The sequence below is a fragment of the Prionailurus bengalensis genome, chromosome D3 (genome assembly GCF_016509475.1).
Source record: "Prionailurus bengalensis isolate Pbe53 chromosome D3, Fcat_Pben_1.1_paternal_pri, whole genome shotgun sequence".
Classification (NCBI taxonomy): domain Eukaryota; kingdom Metazoa; phylum Chordata; class Mammalia; order Carnivora; family Felidae; genus Prionailurus; species Prionailurus bengalensis.
Genome location: NC_057356.1, coordinates 23,203,413 through 23,217,535, shown reverse-complemented (window position 1 = coordinate 23,217,535; position 14,123 = coordinate 23,203,413). Strand labels below are relative to the sequence as shown.

The window sequence follows — 14,123 nt, the reverse complement described above, 5'->3', positions numbered from 1 at the left end:
GACCCCACCCTTTGTCCATCCCCATGTTCTAGGCCTGCACCTCAGAGGGCTTTCCTGAGCCCAGAGGAGCCAGGCCTGACCAGTAGCTGGCTCACTGCAGGCACTGCGGACGGCTCCCTTCCCAAGTGCTGCACCAGGCTCTTTCTCTGTAACCTCCAGCTCCTGGTGGCCGTAAATCTTGGCCTGGCAGGGACTGCAGAAGCCCTGTCTGCTAGCTCAGGCAAGGCTGACTCCCTCACCCTCCTTCTGGTTCCGCAGGGCGCAGTTCCTCTCGGGGCCAGGGCAGGGTGCCCAGGGCCAGCAACTGCAGCATTCTCCCTGTCATCCTTCAAGGCCACCCTGAGGGGCTGGGCTCCCCACTCACCTGCCTTTCCCCTCTCGGCCTCGTTTTCTCCAGCTGAAATACAAGGGGCTTGGGTCCGAATCTTTTCAGAAATTCTGATGATACTCATAATCACCATCCCTCCACTCACATACACAAAACACAATTTCGCATTAAAACTTTACCAGTCGCTTCCCCCACAGATCTGAGTGGTTAGGAACCTCTGTATTTCAAGAGCTACTGTTACTTGCAAAAAGCAAGTTGCAAAACAGAATGTACAATCTTCTTAAAACATAAATATTAACACTTACTTGTAAATGCATAAAAGAACCTGGAAGAATATATATAATAAGTGGTTCCAGAGCTTATCTCTGGAAAGTAGGGTTGCAGGGCCTTTTACTATCTACTTCAGACATTTTTGTAACTGAATATTTTTTTTAACAAGTGCATGCTACTTTGAGGGATTTTCCCCCCATTTAAAATATAATCCTATGAGGGGCGCCTGGGTGGCGCAGTCGGTTAAGCGTCCGACTTCAGCCAGGTCATGATCTCGCGGTCCGTGAGTTCGAGCCCCGCGTCGGGCTCTGGGCTGATGGCTCAGAGCCTGGAGCCTGTTTCCGATTCTGTGTCTCCCTCTCTCTCTGCCCCTCCCCCGTTCATGCTCTGTCTCTCTCTGTCCCCAAAAATAAATAAATGTTGACAAAAAAAATTTTTTTTAAATATAATCCTATGATATTATCACCAACAATCTCAAATTCTCCAGACCATTGATACTTTGGTTGAGCAGAATGATAATGAGCACTCAGGTTTCTGAAGTCTGATTGACAATAGATTAGCAGGATTAAGCCATGACTTGACACTTACAGATGGGTTCCTCAGAGCAAGGTAATTAACCTATCTAGGCCTCACTTTATTCTCAAAAAAATGGGGTTAGTAGTAACTCCTACACCTCAAAGGATTTCTTACATTGGCAAGAAGAAAAATGTAACCATGTCTCTTTTTTTTTAAGGAAAGACTTTTTTTTTTTTTTTTTTTTTTTTTGAGAAAGAGAGAGAGAGAGAGCTCGCACACACTAGCGGGGGAGATTCTCTCAACCAGGCTCTGTGACCAGCCCAAAGCACAGCTTGATCCCAATGACTGTGAGATCATGACCTGAGCCTAAACCAAGAGTTGGACGCATAACTCGACTGTGCCACCCAGGCACCCCTAAAAGGAAAGGCTCTTGAGCGAGGCAGACTCTTAAGACCCTGCCTGGGTCCCTAGGGGAGGTGTCACATCTTGTAACTGCTTTCATTGGCCCTGGCCAATGTCTTCCCAGTTGCTGGGTCTCACACTGGACCACTGGGAGGTCCCCACAGGGCTAGGAGTCCATAGGACAAATGTGGCTAATGGAATCTGGCTTGTACTCTTGTGTCTGGCACCAGTTCAGCAATGGGGATATAAAAAACCCAGACATCACCTCATTGCTGTTTCATCAAAAAAGGAGACTTTCTCCCTGCACATCCCTGCAGAGGACAAATTCTTGCTGGCTGTGTGGCCTGGGAGGGAGCAGGAAGAGAGGTAGGAAGAATCTGGGGAGTTCTCCCCATCTTGGGGGTCAGAGGGTTAGCCATGGGACTGGCCCCTTGGTAACCATGATAACCTAGGTAACCACGCACTGTGTGGGCACCTGACAAGCATAAACCTCTCCTCCCCTCCCCACATCCTATGAGGGAGATACTGGCATCCCCTTCTAACAAGGGGTGAGGGTCCTTGTCTGAGGTCACTGAGCTATGGTGGGGATTTGTCTCCAGTCCAAGTGACTCCAAAGCCAGTGTTCTCAGCATCTTGGGAGCCAAGAGGCCTGTGGCATAAGCACAGATCTCCTCAAATGCCATGTGTGACCTTGGACAGGTCTGAGACCCTTCCTGAGTATCGCCTCAGGGATTTTCAGAGGAGAACTTCAGGCCGCCCAACCTCCTCCTCCAGGATAGTTCTGCCATGAGTTAACATGTTGGGCTTTCCTGGAAGATTTGGTATGAACAAAGGGCCTGACAGCCTCAGAAAGAAAAAATAAAACAAAAAGCAAACAAACAAAACCTCCACAGGACCAGAGAGTCTCCAAGAGCTAGGGTATTCCCATAGTCCTGGATACCCGGTGCGCTCTTTCTAAAGGCCGATCCAGCCCTGTCAGTTCCCCTGGCCCTGCCTGTTCTGTCCACCCGGCTCAGGGTCCTCATGGCTTTTCGTCTATCCCTGCTCTAAAGGACTTGGGGGTCCCTTCATGCCTCATTAGGTGCTGGTCAGAAAACTGGAGACTCTGTAAGCTTTTCAGGACTCCTCAGCTGGCCTGCCCAAGGCAGTGCCCCAGCATGACTCGGCAGAGGTGGGCCTTGCTGACCCCCATGCCCTGTCTTCCTCTCCTCTCCTCCCCTCCCCTCCCCCTCCCCTCCCCTCATGGGCCTTGCTGACCCCCATGCCCTGTCTTCCTCTCCTCTCCTCTCCTCCCCTCCCCACCTGTCCCCTCCCCTCCCCTCCCCTCTCCTCTTCTCTGCTTTCCTTTCCTTTCCTTTCATTTCCTTTCCCTGTCTACAGGGTCATTGCCAGGATAGGGGGCTCAAGGATGTTTTGGAAAAAGTTATGAATCCAGATTTTTATGTTAAATGACCCAGCTGTCAGATGTTGACAACTGTACCAGTCATTTGCTATATGATCTCAGACCCATTCCCTGCTCTTCCTCTGCTTTTCTTGGCATCCCAAGTGCTCATTGGGAAACTACATTTCCCAAGCTCCTCTGCCAACGGACTCTGGTTAGGTTCAGCCAATGGGAGGCATTAAAGAAAGACTGGCAGGTAGGAAGAGGCCAGGGTATTTCCCAGCTCTCTGTGCAGTGCCTGGGTCTCCTCCAAAGCCACTGTGCCCTCCAAAGCCAGCCCATCCTCCATGTGTCCAGGTCACAAGTTTGGGTAACCACGCCCTTACTGCCTCCTATTTGGCTTTTCAAAATTGTCGCTACTGACCCCCATAAAGTGGTCTCTGTTTTTCTGATAACAGCAATTGATTCAAATCCTCTTTTTTCTGCACTTTTTAATCATAGTGTAATATATATAACATAAAATTTACCATTTTAACCATTTCTAAGTGTACAATTCAGTGGCACTAATTACATTCACAATGCTGTGCAACCATGACCATTATTTCCAAACGAATTTTTTTAATACCCTTGGTTGGGGGAGGGGCTGGACCCAGCTGCTCCACAGGCCACATCAGCCTGTGGGCTGACTGCTCGTGACCTTGGCTTTGAAGGTGGCAGATATTCTCTCATGTATTCCCCTGCCTGAGCATCCCAAATCTCACGATATTAATGGGAAAGGACAGATGACCCCAATTCCACACAGGAAACTGGAGCTCAGGCAGGCCATGGCTACTGACCAAGACACCCCATTCCCAGCCCTATGCTCTTACTCCCAGCCAGCTTCCTGTTAGCCCCCTTCCCCTGGTCTTCAAAACTCGAATCTCCACACACAGGTCCCCTGCTGCTCTGCCCCCCAAGACAGTAAACTCCTGCCATGGGCTTCCCCTCAGAGTGTCACCCGGGGAGTAGGATAGGGGTGGGGTCCTTGGGGTCTACATACCCAAGGACACCACTCTCTGGGCACCAAGTAAGAGTAATAATAATACCAACGACAACAATAATAATACAACCTAATGTTTATTCACATTCAATTCCTTCGGCATGTAGAAAGGAAGGGAGAGCTGAGGATCTTGCATCCCCGCTTTCCAGGGGTCAGGTAGAAATTTGGAAAAGCTCAGAACAGAGGCCTTCATAATTAAAACAAGCCGACTACCAACTTATCGGGGACCTATTACATTCCCCAAGCAGGTGCTTTGTCTCTTAATCCTCATGAGTGTCCTGAGAGAACAGAGGCTCCTTAAGGAGGCAGGCCCATCTGGTTCCACAGCAGGAAGGGGTGGAGCCGGGACTCGGACCCAAGTCTCCTTGTACCCAAAGACCATGGCACCTCCATACCCCTGTGCTCATTCTCACCTCCCTGCCTTTGCATGAGCTGTTCCCCTATGCTGGGCTACCACCATGAGGGATAGTAAAATGGATGTCAGACTGGGTTGAAGGGGTCCCCCATGGCTTGCCGCAGCCCTTCTGCCATTGCTGGGCAGGGCCCTGGACCAGTGCCCAGGCTCTGCTGCAGCCTGAGTCGAGCGAGGCAGGCCCTCAGCCAACTGCTGAAGAGACACAATGGCAGTGGGGAGAGGGAACTCGGGCAGAGGACAGAGGCTTTTGGGGTCCCCAAATCTCTGCCAGGGCATGGTGGGCACTCTGTGTCAAGCCCTGAGCCTCTGTGGGTGACAGAAAATCTCATAGGTGTGGGTTTAAACCTGGCTCTGAATAACACAAACCCAGGTTTGTCTGTGAACACACAGACCTGCTCTGAAGGACATTTGTGAATCATCCTAGTCGCCTCCAGGGGAGGAGCTGGGTGGCTGGGGACAGAAGACAGGGAGGCTTTTCATCATCTACCCTTTGGGCCTCTGGGCTTTTAGCCATTAATAAATCACTTAAAAAGTTTAAACTCTGGTTTGGTAAATCACTGCTGTGTGACCTTGAGCATGTCACTTAACCTCTCTGAGCTTCGATTTCCCCAGCTCTAAAATAGGGTTAATCATAACACTTACTTCATAAGGAAAGAGTAAGGCAGAAGTGAAAGTATTCATACACCGTGCTTAGCATGATGCCCGAGACACAGGAAAAGCTCTTAAGTGGGACTGCTATTATTATTATTAATATTGTTATTACTACTATTGGCCATTTGCCTGTCAGACCTCAAGCAAGGGCTACTACAAAGTTCTCTGACACCTTCCAAAGTCTCTTCCTCGAGACTGAGGCCATCCCAGCAAATGCTGGCTCTGTTACTGTGACTTGGGTAGGTCATGTCACCTTTCTGTGCCTCAGCTTCTCCCTCTATGAAACAGAGATACTAGACTTGCCCACTATTCACAAGATTATTAACAATCAAGACTTACCACATATGGTGGCAGGCACAGGGGGTGCCAAGGTGAGGGCAAGGGGCTCACAGTCTGGTGGGAAGGCACCTAAATTAACAGATGCTTGGGGCACCTGGGTGGGCCAGCTGGTTGAGTGTCCTACTTCGGCTCAGGTCATAATCTCACAGTTTGTGAGTTCAAGCCCCAATTGGGCTCTGCTCTCAGTGCAGAGCCTGCTTCGGATCCTCTGTCTTCCTCTCTCTCTGCCCTTCCCCCCCGCTTGTGCTTGCTCTCTCTCAAAAATAAATAAACATTAAAAAAATAAATTAACAGATGCTTGTGACAAGAGAGATAAGTGGGAGATGGGGGAAAGGGAGCGAACAGAGGCCAGCAGAGGGGCCTAACCCAGCCAGGGGTGGAAAGGGCACCAAGGAAGCCTTCCTGGAAGAGGTGTTGCCACAGCTGAGCACTGAAGGATGACTAGGAGTTGGTCAGTCAGAGGAGAAAGAGAGTCGGAAAACACACTGCAGACAGGGGAAGCTGTAAGAACAAGGGCTAGAGGTGTAAGACCCAGTGGGTTGTTCCAGAACACGCAGGAAGGAAATGAAGCCAGGCCCACTGAGGGCAATGGGAAGATGAGGAGACGTTTTTGTCACTGACCTCAGAGGACTGTCTGGTTTCAGACACCAGGTCTACGAGTTACCTGCTATGTAACCTTGGCCAAGGTACTTAACTTCTCTGTGCCAAACGAGGCAAACAGTGCTTATCCCATTCTGTTGTCGTGAGGGTAAAAGTGAGTTAATTCACGTAAGGTGCTTAGAACCAGGGGCTGGCACACAGCCCTGTACTGCTCTGTCCTCCACAGGCCCAGGCACGCAGTGGCCTTCAAGGAGACTAAATTATTTGCTGAGTGGATGAACAAATGAGCAAACAGGGTGCCAAGTCCCATGACCCCTCTGCTGACCCCCGGGGGTGGAGTCTGCTCTGGCCTCCCCGCTTTGTGCTCACCATACACACTTTGTGCTGGGATCACACAGATCACCTGGAGGCACACTGATGCTCCTATCCCCTGCGCCACCTGGGAACCACCTCAGCCACAAAATGTCCATCGCTAGTTCATTCCCCATCCCTGACACTATCTGCAGGGACCTCTACAGGAGAGGCCCAGATTTGGGGAGCGAAGCTGCACTTTGAAGGGGAAGGAGACCCATATTTATTGTCACCTGCTAGCAGCGTGTCTGGCAGAGGGGTCCACCTCCAATAACTCAGGTCTGACTCTTGTAATTTTACAGATGAAGAGAACAAGGTTCAGGAAGGTGAGGACTGGCCGGGGTGGGGTGGGTGGTGGGGGGTGGTGGAGATGAGTCCAGCCCAAGGTTGCAGGCTCCAAAGCTTGGCTTCTCCACCACCCCCATCACCCACCCTATCTTAGCTCTCTCCTGTTTGCCTGGCCTGGTTGCTGAGGTCACACAGGAGACCTAGTTTCAAGGTAAAAGATTCAGGGTCGGGGGGAGTTAAAAAGAAATCAGCAGGATGGATGTCAGTGCCGACACTTTCAGGATCATTCACACTGTACAAATGGGGAAACAGACCCAGAGAAATTCCATGAACCACTCTGAGGTGCCCAGCCCATTCATGGTAGCGCTGTGGTGGGACCTTGACCTTACTCTCAATACACAACGTGTCTCATTATCCCAGGTGCCTGGCAGGCTGTAGCCTGAGACAACCATGCTGTCTGCAGATGGGAACCAGGAAAAAAGGGGGAAGGAGTTGTCAGCAGGCAGTTTTGGGGGAGAGCACTCTGAGGGAGCTGCAAAGCAGGCAGTGCAGATCCAGAGTGGAGAGTAGCACCCAGCAAGGGAAAGCACACCCCTCTATCCCTGCCCTCCATCCACCACAGCAACAGGGATGCTGCAGATGCTGCTGCGGCCCTGGCTGAGTCGCCAGCCAGCCTGGTTTACAGCTCTGCAGAGGGAGGGATGTGGGAGGAGACGCTGAGCCAGGCTCAGCTTGCTCTAGCTCAGCTCCAGCCGCAGTGAGAACAAAATGCCCAGAAAGGCCTCCCAGGGGGCAGCCTGGTGACCTTACCCTGCAGCTGGGTGGAAGGAGAGGGGTTCAGTTCCCTGCTTGGCCAGACCTGCAGGTCCAGAGAAAAGGGTCTTAGAGGAAGGGGGCAAGAAGGGGGCTTGGGGCTGCACAGAGGAGAAGCTTCTTCAAGCCCCAGGGCTGGGTCTGAAAAGGACAGTACCAGGAAGGGGCATCTAGGCCCTGACCTGGGGGACTTGATCATCTAGGACACGGACAGGAGAGATGGAGACCTGACACAATTCACCGTGTAACAAGATAGCTGAAATGGGGTGAGAAAAGGCACTTGATCATGATATTAATGATAGCAATTAATAATAATGGTTCCCACGTATTAAGTGTAGTCACTGGGCCAGTCACTGTAAGCCTCAGTTAAGCTTCACCCGGGAGACACAATTTTTCCCCTTTTCACAGATGAGATAACTGAGGCCCAGAATGATAACATGACGGCTTGATCAATCCTAGCCTGGGAGACCCTTGCGTGTCCCTCCACCCAGGCTCCTCTGAGGTCCAGGGCTCTGGTTGTTGCCAGCCCTGCTCTATCCTTTGCCCAGTGCCTTAAATGCAATCTGCACTCAGTACTCAAGACGAATGGGTGGGTGAAGCCAGTCCCACCTCAGGCAGAGAGAGGGAACATGCAATCTCCCCGTCCTTCTCTGCCTAAGTGGGGATGCATCCAACCTTGTGTCTGTATCTGGCAAAAACTCAGTCTGATCTGAACCTCACAGTGTCTCAAGAGGTGGCCAAAATGTGGAAAATCACCCCATTTCACAGATGAGAAAATTGAGGCTCAGAGAGGTTATGCGCCTTGCTTTGGGCCCCTAGCCAGCCGGTGGTGGGTCAGGCTCCTTCCCCTCCTCCTGGAGTGTATCAGCCCTCTCTGAGGGAGGGCTGGACTTGCTACTGGGAATAAACAGTGCCAGTGATAGCTAACATTCAGACAGCACCTACAATGTGCTGGCATGTAGCATCTCATCGGATCTTCCCAACCTTTTGGTTTTTTGTGACAGTCTACTGAGATATAATTCACACACCATCCATCCAATTCAGCCACTTAAAGTGTACAAGTCAATGCTTTTTAGTATATTGTCGTGCAACCACCACCACAGTCGATTTTAGGACATTTTCATCCCCACAAAAAGAAACCCAATGCTCCTGAACAATCATCCTTCGATTCCCTCAACCCTCCAGCTAAAGGAAACCATTAACCTACTTTCTTCTTTATACATCTGCCTATTCTGGACATTTCACATAAATGGAGTCATATAATATCCAACAACTTTATGAATGGGTTATCTTATCCCCATTTCCCAGATGGCAGTAACTGAGGCTTAGACAGGTGAAAACCTTACTGAGGGCCTTTATAAACAATTTTTAATGCTTATTTATTTTTGAGAAAGAGAGAGAGAGCTGGGAAGGAGCACAGAGAGAGGGAAACAGAGGATCCAAAGCAGGCTCTGCACTGTCAACACAGAGCCGGAGCAGGGGCTTGAACTCACCAACTATGGGATCATGACCTGAGCCAAAATCAGATGCTTAACCGACCGAGCCACACAGGTGTCCCACCAAGGGCATTTCATGAAGCAATGATGGGTAGGCTTGAAACTCAGGCTCACCTGACTCAGAGGCCCTGCTCTTCGTCATTAACTCCACCAGTCAGTGAATGCTAGAGCTCAAGGACCACCCCGCTCCTCCCCTCCCTTCTACCTGAACCCAAGGCCCCACCCCTAAATTCCTCCATCACACCGGGGGTTCTGCCAGGGACCCCTGTGGTTCTCCCACAACCTCTGCTACCCTCCAGGCCTCAGCGATGCCACCTCCTTTGGGACCTTCTCCCTGATTGCTCACCTTTCTTGGAGCTCCCACTGCCCATGTGCATTTGCCCGTGGAAGACTGGGCAGCCAGGCTCCCTCTTTGTGTGGGAAGGAAACTGAGGCCCTGAGGAGGTGTTTGGGGTGACCTAGTGAGACCAAGTAGAAAGGGGACTGAGGCCAGATCCTCGAGTCCCACACCAATTTTCTCCCCACTGGCCTATTCAAAAGGGGAACCCTTAACCTCCCCCCCCCTCACCCCTCCCCTCACTCCACCCCAAAGTGGTGCCATTGAGCCTATGGGAAAGAGGAGGAAAATGACGCTCAGAAAGTCTAGTGACCTGCCCGAGGCTATAGACACGGAACCAGGCTTCACCTCCTGATTCCCCAACTTGCCCCCCCCCCCAACATGCTGGGTCAGGAGCAGCAATTTGTGACTCCCATAGCCCCTGGACTTGCCCTTCTATCAGCCCTTATAAAACCGGTTCCTTATTTGTTCGTGGTAAGAGGAGGTGGGACCACTGTCTTTGTGACTGTATTTCCAGTACAGGCCTGGGCCTCGAACAGGTCTCAAGAAATGTTTGTTGAACAGATGATGGAAGAGAGGAAGGAAGGAATAAGGTTTGAGGGGTGGGGGTGGGGGGTTCAGCCGCCTGCCCAGAGTCACACTATGCCATTTACTAACATCAGTTCTTCTGACTCCTAAATCGAGAACTTCTGGCATTTTGGGGTCCTGCACCTCTTGGACAACCACTCACACAATCCTACACACAGTTCTGAGGGCTCCTGGCTCCCTGTAGCTCACTCACAGGCCAGGAGTAGCATCTCTATACTGCAGGCGGAGAATCCTGTCCTATGTCACACAGCCCTGTCCTGGGGACACGAGATATGAATGCACTTCATAAAAGCCTGAAGCATAGCACGCACGTCAGCTGTGTCATCTTCAACCGCGAGCCCGCACCTCGCTGCAGCCCCTGGCACACAATGCAGCAGTCCTGACACCATTCCTCTGCCTCTTCTGTCCTCAGACAGCCTCTGCCCCACCCCGGGGGCTGCCGCCAGCCAGGGACGTGCAGGAATGCACTAGCCACTTCAGCCACCATCAGACCTGGCAGCCTACACCAGCAGTATTAGGGGTGGGGCCGCCTATATCTCTTATCTGGGTCCCCTGCTGACTCAGCAGGACCCTGCGTCTCCTCCCTCACCCCTAACACCACCTTGGTCTCAGGGGGCAGAGGGTGGCAGGGTCCAAAACTCAGGAACTCTCCCAGCCCCAGGATGGCGCAGCAGACAGATGTTTTTTGAGGGTTTTCTAGGCCAGAAGCGGTTGTCTTTTTGCTTATGTTTTCCACCAAATCTCAAACGAAGCTGGTATTATTAGTACCCCATTTTACAGATTCAGAAACTGAGGCATGGAAAGGAGAGGTCGCTCGCTCGAGGTGCTCTGAGGGGAAGTGGGAATGCTAGCACTCAGCCTTGGGTTGGTCTGACCTCAGCAGTGGGCTCTGTACCATTGGAGGAGTAAGCCTCCCCCAGAAATTACTCCTGATTGGAGGTGTCTGCTCCCTTTGACCCATGTACAGTATCTGTCCTTGGAAGTCTAGCACCGGGACATTCTGAGTGAAGTGGCAGATTTGCATTCATTAGAAATTCTCAGGGGATGCATGTTTTGCTGAACCTCAACTTGTCTCTTCATCTACGGTCATAAAATATTAAAGCCAGAAGGTGCCATTGCAATTAGGATTGTCTAGTCTCTACATCTTATGAAGGGGAAACTGAGGCTCAGCGATGCAGGGGACTTGGCCAAGTCATTCCCAAGTTGCAGATAACTGGGAACAAACCCAGGACTCTAGACATCATGTCAATGCTACCTAAAAGTCAAAGAATGTGAGCTCAGGAAACAATCAATGTCCAGGGTCTTCTGGCCCAAACCTCCCATTTCACAGAAGGGGAAACTGAGGCTCAGAGGAGAGTGGGGTAGGAGCGATATACAGGCAGGCAGAGTGCACCATCAATGAACTCGAAAGTCCCAGTTTAATAGTGTGACCTGAGACACGTGAGGTGACCTCTCTGAGTCTAATCTGTGAAGTAGAAATAACGAAACTTATAGTGTAGGGTCACTGTCAGCAGTATAAAGGATGCTGGCCCTTAGGCTGGCACCCGACACATACTTAATACTGGCAGGCCCTTGTCATTTTCCCCGTCTGCCATCCTGCCTTCCAGATCAAACATTTCTCAGAACAGTGTAGTGGGTAAGACTGTGGACTGCTGCTCCAGCCACCTGTTAGCTGGGTAACCTTGGACTGGTTACTGTTCTGTGATTCTGGGCCTCAAATATCTCCTCCATTCAACAGGATGGCAAGGACAGTACCTCCCAGGCAGGGTTGTGGCGAGGTGGAAGTAGCACATGTGATGGGCTTCGTGTAAAGCCAGGCACCCAATAAGTGCTCAGTAAATCTGAGCTAACACTATTACTTGTTACTTGCATGGCCATGTCTCATGTCTGTCCCATCCCAGGCTGCAGGGTGTCTGGTCCACCAGGAAGGGGCTAGTCCCCAACCTCTAGGACTCTTCTGTCTCAGGACTGCTAATGCAGCAAGGGAAGGAGATCCCAGGGCTCTGCGCGGCCACACGGGATAGCCTGACCCAGCTCTGATTTCTCGGTGCCTGCCTGGTGACAGGAATTCTGAAAATACTGGACGAAATCCCGTTTTTTGCAGTCACGGAAGTGTCCCGAGCCCCCATTTTACAGGTGCAGAAACTGAGGTCTGAGGAGGGGGAGGGTGCTGCTCACAGATGCACGGACACGTGCCCAGGGCTGGATGCACGGGTGCCCTCGTTTGTGGCACCGTCCCCCAGGGACGAGCCTCTGCAGCAGGAACCCCTCCCAGAGCCCCGCCTCCTCTGCTTGGGGGTGGGCGTCTGGCCCTCCCCGACGCCCCGCGGCGTCCGTAGGGGGGACATTACTCACAACGAAGGAGACGACGGCAGCCAAGGCCGCCTCCACCTTCCCTTGGTCCCTGGGGATGCCTCTGACCCGATGCCGCGGCGACTAAGGCTGCCGGGAAGTCGGGTGCGGGCTGAACGTCGCGTTCCCGGCTTCTCCGAGCCCGGGCCTTGGGAGGAGCGCTCCATAATCTTCCGTGGCCGGAGGGAGCGTTCGGGCGTTTCCGGCGCCGAGGGGCGGGGCTGAACGTGACGCAGACGTCACCGTCGCTGCCTGCAGAGGGCGCTTGTTGCGCGATTCGTTCAAGTCAGATTGTGGGCCAAGCATCCAGGAGGCACAGGAATCAGCTGTAGTCCTAGAACCTCGGTTTCTTGCTCTGGAAAGTGGGTTTGATGACAAGTCTGGTGAGGCCGCAGTGGGACCTGGATACATTTATGAAATGAACTAGAAGAAACATTGATAAATATGCAGTTACTTGGCCTTCCTCGGTTTGTTCATCTGTAAATGGGGATAATTGTACCTTCCTGCCCTGTGTATATTGTGAGAGTTGCAAACTGTGGGAAAAATGCATATCAAGGGCTTGGCACCTTGTAAGCACCCAGTAAATGGCAATATTTGTGGTAATAGGCAAAGTGTCCTGCCAAGCCAGGAAATAATGTCCAAGACTTGGTTCCTGTCCTCAAGGAGCTCCAGTCGTAGAACCAGAAACAAAGCAGCTGGGAGCTGCAGTGAAAGCACTGGCTCGGAATCAGACCTGTCACTGACCACTTGGACCTCAGTTTCTTCCTCCTTTCTCTAGCCTGGCTTCCTTGGATTCTGGCTTGTGAAAAGCAGTCCAAGATGTATTATAATTAGATTCATAAAATGGAGTAGAGACTTTGCAGTGTCTACAGACTCTAAAGTCACCACCAATTGGCATCTATTCATACAAAAAACTTCACTGAGCTAATACTCTAATACCAGATCCTAGGGAAGCAATATTGAGTAGAGATGGCTCTCTCTTGCCCTTGGGGAGCTCACAGTTCAGTTAGGAGCATATAAACAGCCCTCTAGGATAGTGTTGGGCTAGAATGAGGGACAGGGAGAGGAACTGTGGAAGCCCAAAGGAAGCAGCTATCAAAACTTTGGCAGTTAGGGAAAGTTGCTGAAGGAGTGGATAACAAGAAGTAGCTGTAATATGGAAAGGAGTTATGTGAAGGAAGGGTAAAGAGTGACTACTGGAGTGAAGGAAAGGATTTCAGACAAGAAGCTCATGGTGAAAGAGAATGTGGCAGAATCCAGAATTCCATGGAGGCAGCCCTGGAAGGCAGAAGAGATTTGGACAGAGAGGGATGTGGGCAGGGGAGGGCATACCAGTTCTCTCTGTCCATTCCATCCAGTCCTGCCCCCTCCAAAGACACCACGAGGGAACATGCTTGTGTCCTTCCATCTCTGCCTCAAGTACTATGTCCCCACAGCTGCTTCACCCACTGCACACATCCTGAGCCCCAGGTGCAAGGACCACTCCCTGCATCCACAGGCCATTAGACACAGGTGCCAGGGACTCCAGCACATGTCATCATCTAGGACCCAGGACATACACTTAGGTAATGAGTAGGGCATAAGGCACATGGAGATGGAGGAAGGCTTAGAGTGGAGTGATGAAGCAAGAAGGCATTCCTGGGAAAGATCTAGTTGTGAACAGACAGGAAGATAGGACAGGGTGGCTATCTAGAGCCAGACTGTGAAGTTTTGTGCCTGGCAAGTGGATTAGCCTCTCCAGGCCTCACTTTTGTTACCAAAGCTTCTTAGAGTGGATGTGACACCATAATGAGAGAATGTATGTAAAAGGCAAGAGCAGGAACTGAATCAGTGAACTTGGTAGGTTGGTTGAGAACAGATCCAGAGGCAGTTCTGCTCTAGGGACACTGGCATAGAATGCACATCCCCAGGACCTTCAGCAAAGATTCTGACTCAAGAAGATCAGGGTGGGCCTGGG

At 51.4% G+C, this 14,123-nt stretch overlaps 1 protein-coding gene across 3 annotated transcripts in view; it reads right to left on the bottom strand.

Moving 5' to 3' along the window:
* AP1B1 (adaptor related protein complex 1 subunit beta 1) overlaps window positions 1-12,395 on the bottom strand; it is an 86,204-nt gene extending 73,809 nt beyond the window's left edge. Inside the window, exon 1 of one of the 3 annotated variants that reach the window (XM_043558001.1) lies at window positions 12,170-12,395. The gene's annotated coding sequence lies outside the window, so the exon portion shown is untranslated. The remainder of the gene's footprint in view (window positions 1-12,169) is intronic. The other 2 variants (XM_043557993.1, XM_043558000.1) reach the window with 2 other exon arrangements.
* Between the last annotated feature and the right edge of the window lie 1,728 nt (window positions 12,396-14,123).